The sequence below is a fragment of the Psammomys obesus genome, unplaced genomic scaffold, assembly GCF_907164565.1.
Source record: "Psammomys obesus unplaced genomic scaffold, mPsaObe1.curated_primary_1811, whole genome shotgun sequence".
Taxonomy (NCBI): domain Eukaryota; kingdom Metazoa; phylum Chordata; class Mammalia; order Rodentia; family Muridae; genus Psammomys; species Psammomys obesus.
The window spans coordinates 5610678-5626501 of NW_026589732.1; positions in this window are offsets into that span (position 1 = coordinate 5610678).

The following is a 15824-nucleotide window of genomic DNA, read 5'->3' on the forward strand; positions in this document are numbered from 1 at the left end:
GGGCCTGTGAAGAGACTCCTTGAGGATACTAGCTGAGCTCTGCTACTTTCTAAATACACAACCTTCTCAAGGTCATTCATGTATTGGTTCGTTTATTTTTAGTTCTCCAAGCCTTCATTTCCTCCTCTGGACAGTGAGATCCCACCCTCGCAGGAGCATTGAGTTTATAGAGTCTGCATACAAAAGACATTTATAGAGTCTGCATAAAAAAATTAATAATTCCAATAATTAATAATTTGGAATTATTAATTCCAAATTAGCCCAGCAATGTTATATTGTCATTGATCATCTTCATGGTTCTTTAGCAGCCAGTTGCTTCATGTGTTCTAAAACTTACACTTAAGTAGAAATATTTCAGTAAAAGTAAAAATTCTCACTCTTAAATGTCTATTTGTTAAGTTTATTTTGATGGAAATAATTATCTATTTATTTTTCATTTATTTATTTATTTTGGAAGACAGCATAGTGTGAATGTGGGTGCCTGAAGACAATCTTAGGGAATAGGTTCTCTCCTTCCACCCTAGGGGAATGACACTTACTAGGCTTGGCAGCAGGCGTCTTTACCCACAAAGCTACCCTCCCACCTCTCCAAATTCTATCTTAAAGAGGATTATTATTTCCCCATACACGTCCTCATCTCCAAAAACTCAAGTTCATGCCCTAACATATTTCATACCAGTCCCCATTCTCTTGTTCACTATTCTCATACTACCTCAATCTTTCCACCTTAAAAAAAAAAACACTTTTTATTCTTTATAAGTTCTATACCTGAATACAATCAATGTTGATCAATTCCGTCTACCACTACCCCCTCCAACTACCCTACTATCCCTATCCTATCTCCCTCCTAGTTTACTGTTTCTCTTTATTTACTTTTTGTTTGTATTAGTAACCCCCAACTTGAACTAGCACTGTGTATGTGTGCATGGGTGTATAGCCTTCCACTGAGGCATGTTCACCATACCAGCAGCCATGTCCTCAGAGGAGAGGAACTCTGTCCCTCAGCAGTCATCAGCTGTCTTGCAGGCCTCTTTCCCATCCCCGTGGAATTTTTGACCTGCTTGATCTTGTAGAGGTCTCGTTCAGGTAGCCACAGCTGCCGAGAGGTGACAAGTGCAGTAGCCATGTCACATCCAGAAGGCAGCACTTCACAGTTCTCCTTTTCATCTACCAGCTCTTACATTCTTTCTGACCCACACTCTGTGAAGTTCTCTGAGACCTGGGGTATGCTCAGGGTTTAAGTTTAAGTGAGTGTAGGGGAATTGCGGAGAGGAAAGCATAAGGACTGGTTAACCAAAATTAAGAATATGTGAAGATATGGTTATCTTCACATATTTGTAAGCTAATTAAAAGCATATAATATATTTTTAAAATGGGAATTCAAGCAGAAGTACCTTGCATGGATGGAGAATGGTGCTCCCAGAAGATGTGAGTTGTGAAATGGAAATATCAGTGCCAGGCAAGGAATACTTTCTTAAAAGTTGTTGGTTAGGGCAGCCCCACAGGCACTCAAAATGACACAGGCTACTATTATTGCCCTTGGCTGACTCCCATTAACTAGAAAAGACCACTTACTTTCATCATAGGACGTAGTGACATCAACCTTGAACTGACCAGAAAACTTGATAGATAATGACAGTAGATATTGTCTAGGATGTTTAGGAGAAAAGAGATCAGTGGATTAACCAGCACTTCACTAACCTGCAGGCAAGACTTATCCCTTGGTACGAAGAGCTGTTGATGTTAGAATGGTAGCCAACCAGTTTGTGATTGGATTTGAATCCACAGGAGGGATTTCATTCTGGTATGTTAACCAGGTTGGAAGCCTCCGACTGGGGTGATCATAGTCTCTAGGGACAGCCTGCTATTGTTTTGCTGAATGGTCTTGCCATCTGATTGCACTTGAAATATTTATAATTTTTTATAAATTATAAATTATAAAGCTGCTCTCAACTTTTCTTAGAGGACCTTCTTCCGGAAGTGGATAGTAGTGAATGCAGAGACTCATAACTGTTAAATGTGGGGTATAAACAGCAGTAGATAGGTCATCTCTATCAACCCTTTGACTTGTGTCTTCAAAGTTAGTAGAAACTTGAATTGAACTTAATGTTGTTGACCAAATCCATCAGAACCTCTCAACTAGGGCACAAAGGTTGGGTTCATTATATAGTTTTCCACCACTGAGTATTAGATCTCAACTTAATATTAAAGAAAGTAAATAAAACTATGTACTTCCTGAGGCAAATTATGAAAGAGGTATAAACAGTAGAATTATCATAACATAGGAAATATAAGTTCTTTGAAACACATTGCTTTGATATAACTCATGAAATGGAAAGCCAAAGCAAAGTGCTTAAGGTTGCTGAGCACAACACTAGAATTTGTTGGCCAAAATGAGAAGCAGCGTGCTAAGGAAGTGGCTCCTGCATAAGCATGAGGGCCTGACTTCAGACCCCTGGTGCTTATGTAAAAAGCCAGGTACAGAATGTACCTGCAATTCAGTGAAAGGAGCACATCCTGGGGGCCTTCCACAAATTCCAGGTTCAGTGAGAAAAAACTGTCTCAGAAGGTAAGATGAGGAATGATGGAAGAAGACAGCCAATGTTCACCTTAGGCCTCTGCATCCCGCACAGGAGCCTGGACATGCGTACGCACACACACATGCACAAACTACACACATGCACACAAAAAAGAGAAGTTGCAATGAAATGAGGCAAAATTTCTAAATTAATTTCTAATTTGGACAGCTTTTAAATGTAGCAAATAGTAGACATCAACTGTGATTATTCAAGGAAAATGAAGTGTTTGAAAAAAATTGGGGCTCATTTAGACAGATCAAGGCCTGTCCTAGGTGCTTCAGAACTCTACATCAAATGATTCCCATCAGCCCCCTGACTCCATTGGCCACCCAATGGCACATGTTCTGGATCCCACATCTCTACCAAGTACTCATCAAAACTCTTGGTTTTTTAATTCATGACACCAAGATGACCTGAACTAGAGTTCTGTGAGGTTTCATCATACATGACTCTTGTTAAATGAGAATGGAGCTCAGTGTAGCTCAGCTCTACAGCACATGCCCAGCATGCACGAGCATCCTAAGAGAGAAAATCAAGGGAGAGTTGATGAAGACAGAAAAATGGTGAGTTTTATTATAAGTACGATGATAGTAATAACACCTATCATTTCTTCTTCAAGGCTCTGACACACCATGCTCTTTTCATAGATGACCTTTAGCTGCTGCACCTTCTGAAGAAAGGTTTATTGTCCCTATTTTATTTACAAAGAAACTGAGAGAGAGCAAGAAACTTGTCCAGACTCACAAGACAGGAACATGGAAAGTCAGTTGCTCTCAGCCATGGTCTGAAGCAGACCCAACCACCTTTTGGTGCTCAGAGATAGCATGAGTTAGCTCATTCTCCATTCCCTTCTAAGTAGTTTATGACTTTGGACATTAAACCTGCATTAATCAGAGGAATGACTTACGTCGGCAGGTAGGCACCCTGCTTAGACTGGCCATCGTTTCACGTGAACAGCTGCTTGGCCAGGCATGCCAGAGGAGCAGGAGTACCTGAGCCTCGGAGCAGTACCACAGAATGCTGCTTCTGTAGCATCAGCATGCGCACCCCTGGGGCTTGCAGAGCGACTGAATCTCAAAGTTCAAGAGAGCAAAGCTAACGCTCATCAAGCCTTAGAAAAAACCAAATGCTGACTCAACACGTCTGTAGGATGACTGTGCTGCTTGGCTGTTTGGTTTTTGTTTATCTTTTGTCTTGTCTCTGAGGGTTTTTGTTATTTGGCTCCTCTTTGGATGGGAGAATTGTTGACCTTTATAAAAGCCTCCTAACTGTAAAATGTTCAGTGAAGCTATGACCTGGAGGAAGATGAGTAGACTTGGAGGCTGTGGAACACTGGGGAATATCCCAATCTTACAGTTGCACATTTTCACCATATGTGAAATGGTATAACAATATTTCCAGAAGAACAGGATTACGAGAGCTGAGGGTGTGATTTGGTGGGAAGAGCTTGCCTGGCATGTGTAAGGCCTGCGATTCAATCTCTACTACCACAGAAGAAAAACCAATCAACTGAACAACAAAACACCAGGGACTGATTATCAGCAGGAATTTAATGACATGGGAGACGTCTAGCAGAGAGAAGGATTTTCATTAAACATCTGATTTATATGCCAAACTCTTGAGAGGTGTCAAATTACAGATTATTTCAAGAGGCAACATAATACCATTTATGCTCCTTGCTGACAATGCCTTCCACAGTCCACCCTGTATTATCTGTATGCTGCCCCACTCCTAATACGTGTGATTGAATATTCAAATGTATTTGAATACATTACAAATAAGTCAAATGCATTCATATACAGAGTGAGGTGTGAGTCACAAAGAAACTAGCACCTGTAGGCATGGACTACTGCAACATTAATGATACTCAGGGTAAAGAACTCTCAAAAAGAGGCCACATCCACATGTGGTAACTGGAATAATGAGTGGGCTTTTTAAAACGTCTTTTCAAAGATGTGATTAAGATATTTCCTTATTGTTTTGCTATCTGCTCTTAAACCTAGGATGGTTCAGAACTGTAACTGTTTTAGCAATGGAGTGTGAGCTACTGTTATTGGCACAGTGTGCACAAAGTTTATTGAGAGTCTGTACTTGGATTTTTGTTAGCTGTGTGGACAGTTTGTAGAGGATGTACTGTATTTGAGAGTACAGGAAAAGTAACATTTGTCTAATCTTAGGGAGCTCATAACATCAGAGAGGATTGAGGCCACAAATCAAAGCAGATGAAACCAAGTACAAAATGTGCTAATAAGTTGTGATGGTGGGGGGGGGGTCGCAAATGTAGTAGCAGCAGTGGTGATGGTGGTCATGATGGGGGTAGTGGCGATTGTGGTGGAAAGGGGGTTCTTATGGCAGTGTCTATGAGTGGTTCCATGAAGTAACATGAAAGAAGAGATCTAAGAAAAATATCAATGCTGTAGTTTGTACATGGTCAATTAATGCTTTATGCTAGCAGTTTTAGACTGCCTTTTAGACCTGCAAGGGCTGGGACACTGATGCTTCACCACTGCCCCCAGCATCTAGTGCTGTGCCTGGAATACATGAGGTACCTAATTCATATTTGTTGAATAAAGGTGTTAATATAAGCATGAGTTAATTCATAGAAATCTCAAAATGTCTAGATAACTGACTTATCATTTTAATTCCTGTGATCTTTGAAATAACTGACAGTAGAATATGGTCTTTATTATCCTAGGTTTTGAAAGCTCTTCTAATAGTCCTTTGCAGTTTTACAGGAATTTCCTGTCATGTTACACAAGAACCACAGTCCCCGTACTTCTAAAACACATGCCATAAAGAGCGTAAAGTTTGTCATCTTGATCATTTCAAGTGTCCAGTTCAATGTCATTAAGAATATATACATTGTTAGGCAACAAATTTTTCAACTTGCAAAAAACTGAAACTCTACTCATTAAATAACTCTCCACTTTACCCTCTCCCCAGAACCTGGCAACCACTATTCTGTTTTCTACTTTACAATTTGAACTACTCTACCTATTTCATGTAAGTGGAATCCTACAGTTGCCTTATAGCTGGTGTGTTTCACTTAGCATAGTATCTTTAAGCTTCATTCATATTATAGCACCCAGACTTCATGCTACCTCATCTAGGTACTTTGCTTCTGTCACACAATGCCTTTCCACTCGAGGCTGAGTAATATCCCATTACTATTCCATATTATTGTGTCACATTTTGTCCATCCATTTACCACTAATTGAATCCTTGGGTTGTTTTGACCTTTTGTTACTATGGCTAATGTTGCCATCAACCTAAGTATATAAAGATCACCATAAAAACCACACTTGCCTGGGGTGGAGATATGACTCAGCAGGTAAGAACATTTTCTGTTATTCCAGAAGATTCAAGTTTGGAGCTCAATATATAAGCTGGGTAGCTCACATATATTTCCAGCTCCATTGGACCTGATGCCCATTCCCGGTCTCTTAAGGGCACCAATGCACAAATGGCAGACACACCAAAACACAAGATACATAAAATAAGAGGAGTAAGTCTTTCAAATGTTATGCTTGGCTAGCATGTGAAAAACCCCAGGCTGGATCTCCTGCACCTAGAGAAAAAGACTTGCTTTCTGAAATAAGCTAGGCTTAGAAGGATACATTTGTACACTTTCTCTGAGATGTGGACTCTAGGGAGGGGAAAATACATAAAATACATAAAAAAGGCAGACTATGAATGAAGAGGAAGGGACTTAGAGAAGGGTTAAAAAGAGACTATTATCAGGGTGGATATGATCAAAGTATGTAATAAATATATAGGAAGAAAATGTCATAGTAAACCCTATTATTTTGAGCAATTAATATTTGTTGGCAGAGTTTAACATTTTTACTTTCAAGGCCTTTATGTTTCTTTTTTTAATGCTTCCACCTTATTGGAATAAGATCGCATATCATTCAGTTCATCATATTTGAAAGGATTTATTTATTTTCATTTTACGTGTATGAGTGCTTGCCTGCATGTATTTTTGTGAACTGTGTGTTGCCTGTTTCCCAGAAGAGAACATCCGAGTCCCTGGAACTGGAGGTAACAGCTTGTTTTGTTTTTTTTTGTTTGTTTGTTTGTTTGTTTGTTTGTTTGTTTTATGTGTATGTATGTTTTGCCTGCATATGTGTGCACCAAATGGGCGGTGCTCACAGAAGTCAGAAGAAGGTGTCATATCCCCTGGAACTGGAGTTACAGAAAGTTATGAGGCACCAGATGGGTGCTGGGAACAAAATCTTCTACAAAACACAGATGATGCTTTTAATCACTAAGCCATCTCGCCATCCCCTATGCTCGCTGTTTTTTTGTTTGTTTGTTTGTTTGTTAAATCTCAGAACTGGAAGGTGTAAGAGCTTTACAGCACCATAATAAGGCTCAGGGGCCAGTATCAGAATGATAGGGTTTCACCTTCCAATTCTTCATGGCAATGTTTTAACATTCTCCATTGCTAAGCAATCAGAACTGTTCATCCTAAGAAGACCAGAATGCCTGTGTGAGCTGAACTATCTGGGGCCAGTGAATTAAGGAGTATCTAGTCTAGCAATCAGAAATCCCACTTTCCTAGACACTGAAGACTAAAACTGGGTCCTGAAATGGACAAAGAAATTCCCCTAAAGGGGCCACATCTGCATGGTTCAACTGGTAGGATCTTGGCTGGAATTGGAATATATCTTCTCCAGTCTTCATTAGAGAGATTTCCTTATTGAAACCTGTGCTGGTGAGTATTTTTTAATTAATTAATTTTTTATTACTTACAGTTTATTCACTTTGTATCCCAACTATAGCCCCCTCCCTTGTCCCCTCCCAATCCCACCCTCCCTCCCTCTTCTCCACTCATGCCCCTCATCCAGTTCACTGATGGGGAGGTCCTCCTCCCCTTCCATCTGATCCTAGTCTATCAGGTCTCATCAGGACTGGATGCATTGTCTTCCTCTGTGGCCTAGTAAGGCTGTACCGTCCTCAGAGGGAGGTGATCAAAGAGCAGGCCACTGAGTTCATGTCAGAAAGAGTCCCTGTTCCCATTACTAGGGAACACACTTGGACACTGAGCTGCCATGGGCTACATCTGTGCAGGGGTTCTAGGATATCTCCATGAATATTCCTTGGTTGGAGGATCAGTCTCAGAAAAGACATCTGGGCACAGATTTTTTTTTTCTCTCCTTGTGGAGCTCCTGTCCCCTCCAGGTCTTTCTATCTCCCCCTTCTTTCATAAGATTCCCTGTACTCTGCCCAAAGTTTGACTATGAGTCTCAGTTTCTGCTTTAATACACTGCAGGGTAGAATCTTTCAGAGTCCCTCTGTGATAGGCTCCCGTCCTATTCCCTGTTTTCTCCCTCTTCCAATGTCCATCCTGTTTGCCTTTCTGAATGAGCATTGATCACCTTACCCAGGGCCCTCCTTCTTGCTTAGCTTCTTTAGGTATATAGATCTTGGTATGATTATCCTATATTATACATCTAATATCAACTTATAAGTGAATATATACCATGTGTGTCTTTCTGCTTCTGGGATACTTCACTCAGGATGATCTTTTCTAGTTCCCACAATTTACCTAAAATTTTCATGATTTCCTTGTTTTTAATTGCTGAGTAGTATTTCATTGTGTAAATGTACCACAATTTCTGTATCCATTCTTCAGTTGCAGGACATCTGGATTGTTTCCATCTTCTGGCTATTACAAATAAAGCTTCTACAAACATGGTTGGGAAAATGTCCTTGTTGTATACTTGAGCATCTTTTGGATATATGCCTAGGAGTGGTATGGCTGGATCTTGAGGAAGCGCTATTCCTAGTTGCTGAGAAAGCGCCAGATTGATTACCAGAGTGGTTGTACAAATTTACATTCTCACCAGCAATGGAGGAGAGTTCCCCTTTCTCTACATCCTTTCCAGTATGTGTTGTCACCTGAGTTTTTGATCTTAGCCATTCTGATTGGTATAAGGTGAAGTCTCAGGGTCATTTTGATTTGCATTTCCCTGATAGCTAAGGATGTTGAGCATTTCTTTAAGTGTTTCTCTGCCACTCAATATTCCTCTATTGAGAATTCTCTGTTTAGCTCTGTACCCCCTTTTTTAATTGGATTACTTGATTTGTTGCTGTTTAACTTCTTGAGTTCTTTATATATTCTGGATATTAGCCTTCTGTCATATATAGGGTTGGTGAAGATCCTCTCCCAATCCATAGACTGTCATTTTGTTCTGACGACAGTGTCCTTTGCTTTACAGAAGATTTTCAGCTTCATGAGGTTCCATTTATTGATTGTTGATCTTAGAGCCTATGCTGTTGGTATTCTGTTCAGGAAGTTGTCTCCTGTGCCAATGAGTTCAAGGCTCTTCCCCACTTTTTCTTCTAAGTGGTTTAGTGTTTCTGGTGAGAACAACAGTAGCAAATACTGCATGGTACTGGCTTATAAACCAGCTGGTGGATCAATGGAACTGAATAGAAGACCCAGAAATAAACGCACACACTTAAGGACACCTGACTTTTGACAAAGATACCAAAACCATGCAATGGAAAAAAGACAGCATCTTCAACAAATGGTACTGGTCTAACTGGATATATACATGTAGAAAAAATGCAAATAGATCCATACTTATCACCCTGCACAAAACTAAAGTCCAAGTGGATCAAAGACCGCAACATAAAATCAGACACTCTGGTGAGTTTTAAGACTCTGAAACCAGCAATAATTTTTTATTGAGAATTTGAGGTTTTTCTTATCTGAGGAAACATGTTCCTTCAGTTAATATGTGGCAGAGATAGACCAAATAGGAAAGAACTTCAGAGTTACTAAGGGACTAAATCTCTGTAACAAAAGGAGACTGGTCTTCAGTGGCCACCAAGTTCTGTGTTCCCATGCCCCTTCATGCTGTGCTATTTACCACTTTGACTGTGTTTTCTCTTTGCCTGTTGCTCAATCATCTCAAAGTCCAGCTCTTCCCTCACTATCTAATCTGGCAGTTGGCTACTCATGCATTTATGAATCCCAGCCTAATACTTCTTTCACTGACGTTATCACTTAACCAAACTGTTAGCCTCATGGTGGAAGGGCACTGTGTGCCAGAAGCAGGGCAGCCAGATGAGGAATCACAAAGCCTGGGTTCTGGGGACAGCTTTCTCTGACTGAGCAGAACCACTGTCTCCCAACTGCCATCTCCCCAGTGTGTAATATGAGCCTAATGATATCCTATCCACTTTACTGGGCTGTTGCCTTGCTCAAATGATGCTATCTAAGCGTGAACTCTGAAAATAACAAAGCCCTTCATAACTACAAATTGCTATTAATGCTACCTCACCAGAACAGGCATTGTGGTGCTTCTCTGGTGCTCCTGTGGTGCACACAAGCACTCATGCATATACATACCCGCACACACACACACATTTACACACACAGACGCTTAAGAATCAGAAAATGTCCCTCTTTAACTCTGTCCCTAATAGCTAGACAGTATTGCTCACAGTAGAACATTACCATTTGTTGAGCATAACTTCTCTAAACATAGCATAGAATACAACATTCAGCTCCATCCATCAATTGGATAGGTGTCTTGTCTCATAGTAAGCAGAGCCCGAAATGCAAATTCAAGATGCTAAAGTTCCTATCCCCTTGTTCTATGGTTTTCTGTAGTATGTTTCTCCAAACTGTGCATTTTTTGAAATACACAGTTGTTCTAGAATATAAGAAATAATTTAAGACAATAGCACAGTGTTTCTCAACCTTCCTAATGCTGCGACTCTTTAATACAGTTCTTTTGTTGTGGTGACCCCAACCATAACATTATTTTGATGCTACTTCATAACTATAATTTGCTACTGTTATAAATTATAATGTAGATATAACTATCTACATTATAATCAATCCTGATATGCAGGATGTATGATATGTGATCTCCAGTGAGATCACAAACTACAGGATGAGAACCAATGCACAACATAAGACAGTTAGACCATCTTAGACCATAAAGTATCTCCTTCTAAAAATATTGCTGTTATAGATTCTAGATTGATCTTACATAGGCATCTTCAAAGTACTGACATGGGTGGAAGAAGCAGGGTAGTTTCAATCTCCTCTCCATCTCCTCCCACTTTAGGATCACTTCACCATGTCTTACTGCTCTTAGGAATGAAGAATGTCACTCTGACCTGACCCCAGGATGCACTTCCCTAAAGGCCAAAGCTTCAGTCTGGCCAGGAGCAAGTGGCCCTCATTATTTGCTCACCACAATGCTATCTTCACACCCACAAATGAAGACTAGGGCCACCCATTTCTGGTAACTTTTTCAGTTACCTACCAATTCATCCCTCTGCCTTTTTAAAGATTCAGCCATAAATTTTCATGGTAAGCCAATGTGAAAACATATGTATGAGTAATACTAAATGCGCTCACAGGTTGCATTAATCTATTTCTTCATATGTATTAAACAATAGTGAAGAAAAAGAAGCTGTGAATTTGAGAGGGACCACGGGAACAAGGGAGGGAATGGAGGGAGAGAAAACCATGAAATTAAAAGTACAAATTTTATTCTTTTAATAATTTGAATAATGACATTAGGTAGAATTTGTTTCAAATTCCAGATCACAGCTTTCTGTGTGTAACTTTGGGAGAACATCACTAACTTGTTTTGAATTGTATTAGCAAAAGAATGGTTTAAAAAAAATTAATCTACAATGTTGGAGAATTTGGTTCAATAGAGTTTAACATAATGCCTGAAAAAGTAGCCATGGGAATGGCAGGTGTGGTCACCACACCCAGCATGACTCCTTTGTCCTCTCTGGGTCTCCAAATTCCCTCTCCAAAGAAGCGGGACTCCTAAAAGCTTTCCCTGGTACCCAATATAACTATATTTGGTGCCCCTTTTTCAGAATCCACCCCAAGATGGGACAAAAATTAAGCTGGATCTGAATTCAGCTCAAAATTGCATAGCCACAGTTCCAAAGATGTACCTTGAAGGGTTTTGAAGAACTGTAAATAAGGACCGCCCGCCCTCCTCCACACACAGGAATCTGAATTAATGGTTCCAGACAGAAGAGATAGAGGCAGGTGTGCGGTGAATGAAAAAACGACCTTATTACTGTGGAGAGTGTAAAGGGGAATGGGGGAGAAGAGGTGACCATGAATTAATACCGTTCACGTGTGCTCCTGAGTCATAAGATGACTGAGCAGTGGAAGGGCCACCCCACCACCCTGCCACCCTGGCAGGAGGGCGTAGACAGGCTGCCCTCCGCAGCGGCACTGCACCACGTCACCAGGAGAGCACAGCCAGACTGCGTGGACAGCACAGAGATTTCCAGGCCTGCTCTGCGCCGCTGCTGCCCCGCCTGATGGATGTAACACGAGGCCGGAACAGGTTGTCTCCGTGGCAGGGAGCCAGGAGCGTTTGCTTCCCACACTGCAGCCAGCGCGAGAAGCACGTGGAGCAAGCGACATAACCTGGAGGCTCCGGTAGCACCTGGTGTCGGGAAGAGGGGAGAAGGTCCTCTTTGAATGATCCTAGTCCTGGGGTGGGGCAGTCTGACCCTTCTATTCCTGCAGAGGGCTCTTATTGGAATCACGTGCCAAGAAGGAACCTAAGTCCCTTGGATTCCAGGGAGGAAGGGTAAAGCTGTCACTTCAGACAGTGTAAGGACTTAAAGTAAATCAGGCACTGATTACAAGACCATCATGCTCTGGAGTGTCCCACTCAGAGAAAACAAATGGCTTTCGCAGAGCTCTTGCTAACCCTGTAGGAAGGTAAACATGGCAGTCATTTCCCCAGTGCCTCAGCCTCGCCTCCAGACTACAAAAACCCTGCCTCTGAGATGTCAAGATGTGTGCTCCACCACCCCACCGGAAACTAGGAGCACAGCTGCCTGTAGTGCTTCCCCCAAAGTCTGGCTTAGACAGGTCTGGCAGGGAGGGAAGGACAGGCCACACAGCCCTCAGCGGGGCACTTCGCTGGTTTATATTCAGAGTCCTGATTCAGACTTCCATTCCAGAACCTCCAGAGAGTGCGCTGCATTCTGGAAGGTTTGGGGAAGTTGCCTGAGTGTGTGTGTGTGCGTGTGCGTGTGCATGTGTGTTTAAGACGGGGCCGGGGCGAGAAATGTACACACATACTTTGCACCTTCAAACAAGTCAACTTATTGAGCTGCAGGCCAGGGCCACCTGCTCTGCTAACAAACAAGCCACTCTCAGAAACAGCTTTGGGATTTCCTGTGACCAGAAGGGTGGTTTTCTCCATGGGTACTTGTGCTAATACAGAGAAATATTAATTCCTATCTTTAATTGTTACTAGGTTGCAGGAGGAGGATCCCAACAGGGACAAGAGAGAGCTTTGACAGTGAGTTCAGGGAAAGGTGATCAATTTCTGAGACAGTGGGAAAGAATAAGGATGAGGGAACTGTGAGCAGAGTTGGGAGTGTTGACTGGGTAGGTGTGTGTGTGTGCATGTGTGAGTGAGATGATGATGATGAAGAGGTTACAAAGAACAGTTTTTCCGTGGTGCTGTTTCCCTCTTTTCCCCTGTAACTGTGGGCATGGAACAAGTTTAGAAAACAAAAAAGAAGAATCAACAAGGGACCAGCACCCTTTTACACTAACATGGCATAACTTCTTTCTCTTGAGCTAGACATGGCCAAGTCATACAGCAATATTGTAATCAAAGCTGAGAAGTTACAAAGCTTATAAAGCCTGATGACAAAAAAAAGAGTGGGGCTCTTGTTTAAAAAGAAGGGTTAAAGCGCCATTAAGGACAGTAAAATAATGCTGGAAAATGACTCAGCTGGTAGCATGCTTATCACCCAACCATGAGAACCTGAGCTCAGTCCCCAGAACTCATGTGAAAATCTTGGGGCAGAGAGAAAGAAAGGGTACAGAGTTGGGTGAGCAAATAGGGGAAGAGGATTTGGGAGTTAAGGGAAAGAAAACTGTAATAAGAATATATTATATGAAAAAAAATCAATTTTCAATTAAAACATGGGGGAAAAGGCGAAGGCAAATTTGGATACAAACAAACAAATAACAAAGAAAACTGGGTGTGGGGACCTGCTTGTAAACAACTGCAGCCCTGAGAAGGCAGAGACAAATAGATCCTTGAGGCTGGCTTTCTTGACGATCTCTAGGCCATTGAGAGACCCTGTCAAAAACAAAACAGGATAGTGTCTGAAGAATGACACCCAAGGTTGACCTCTGGCCTCCATGTGCATTCATATCTATAGGAATACTCACTCACGTGCCCATTCACAAACACAATGTAGTAAAACAAAAAGTTAATGCGTTCTGCAAAAAGTCTTTGATTTCTCACAGTGTCCTAAAATGCTAAATACTGTTATTCCAAGCAGAGCAAGCTTAAAATGTAAGTTATTAGGATGGGTTTTGCCACTCATTCTGACATTATACCACGAATGCAAGAACACTCAACCTCTGTATAGACCCATCAAAGTTATACAATTTATATTTCATAGTTCATAAATACAATTTTTCACTCTTTCAAGAAGAGTAGAAACACTACATGAGATGAACTCAGTGTTGTCATTTCACTTCTTAACAGCACACAGTCTGTTTATACTTGCTGAATCACTGTAGAGTAAGGAAGAACTGAGAGGAAAAGGATTATGGGTAGCTTTTTCTTCCTCCTGCCACAGAGTGACAGGGAAAAAAGGCTGTGGTATTCATTTTTCTTCTCATTTCTTCTCATCTGGAAAACAGAAGTAAGTTCTAGAGTGAAATGTGGCTTGAATGAGAATGTTCCTTGTTGAGTCATGCATTTGAACAGTTGGACCCCAGATGGTGGCTGTTCAGGGAGGAAGTGAAGTAAAATAAGGTAGAAAAGACCAATTATTAGACAGTGATTTATTGATTTATTTATTGATATATTTATTTATTGATTGATTGATTGATTGATATATTTAGAGCATTGCCTGTTCTGTCAAGCATGACTTCCAGAGGCCCCAGGGACATCTTCTTCACCATGAACTCTAATTTTTCAAGAGAGACAGCTGCTCTGGAGCCCTCAGCCCACCAAAAGTCTCTGGAACCAGGAATTGTTTTCCCTTCAAGGGATTTTTGGATCCCTTTCCAATGGACAAAGGGACTGGGAGACCCAATAGTGAAGATACCTTGTGGAAGAAGTCTTGGTTGGACATCTAGGCCAGGAGAGGACCCCAGGGAAGTAGGCAAGATGAGCCAGGGCAGGCTTGATTAACCCACAGGGGAGTGCACACAGAGCCTCGAAGGGATACTGAAGATGGCCACAGTCTCCAAGGAAAAGGTAGACTGGTTTCCAGAGAAATAGACTAGGAAATGTATAATGGATAATGCAAATGTAAAATGGAAATGTATAATAACTTCTGAATGAATGGTGAATAAATGTATGAATGCCTGTAAGGGTCCCATGGCTCTGTGGCTATGGGATCTGATTGGGTGAGTTAATTTCACCTAAATAGGCATTCACCTTGAAGTGGCCCTAAGATAAGACCTTCTTAAATCTTTGGGAGGCAGCTTGCTAGATGTATTGCAATAATTAATTTTGGGGGATTTACTATGGCCCCCTTGCTTCTAAATAACTATTTGAGTTCTCTACTCCACTTCAAATTGTTTAGTTTCCAATAAAAGACATAGAGACCTTATAGAATTAAATAAGCTTTAAAGCACAACTGGGCAGTTATCAACCCTCTAAGCTATTTTGCTATTTCCCATCGACACACCCCAAGTTCCTTGCCATAATTGTTCCTGCCTGGACTTCTTCTGTTCCAACAGGCCAGCCCTCTTAGCTACATGCTCATGGTCCATACTACCCCATGGCCACTTCCTCCTCTCCAGCTTCCTCTTCTGCTTCCCTCTCCCACCTGACCCCAATTGAGAAACCTAAGTTCCGTCTACTCTCTTCTGCCCAGCTATAGGCTGTTTAGCCTTTTTATTGACTAATCAAGGTTAAATTGGGGGGCAAGGTCACACAACATTACTTGGTGTACAAAGGAATTTTTGGTTTGGACTGAAACCAGATCTTAGGGGCCAGTATTTAGCATTTGAATACATAGCACCAGATTAATCCCCAACATAGGTAGGCACTTGCTTGAGGGAGAAGCTTGTCTTTTTCACCCTACCCTATGCACCACATGGGACTAGGCACATATAAAATTCTCCAGCTCCTAGTTAGGAAACTTTTCTGGTCATGTTGTCTGCACAGTCCAGATGTGAGATCTGCACAGTCCTGCAAAGACTTTTTTTTATTTTAATTTTATTTATATATTTATTTATTACAATTT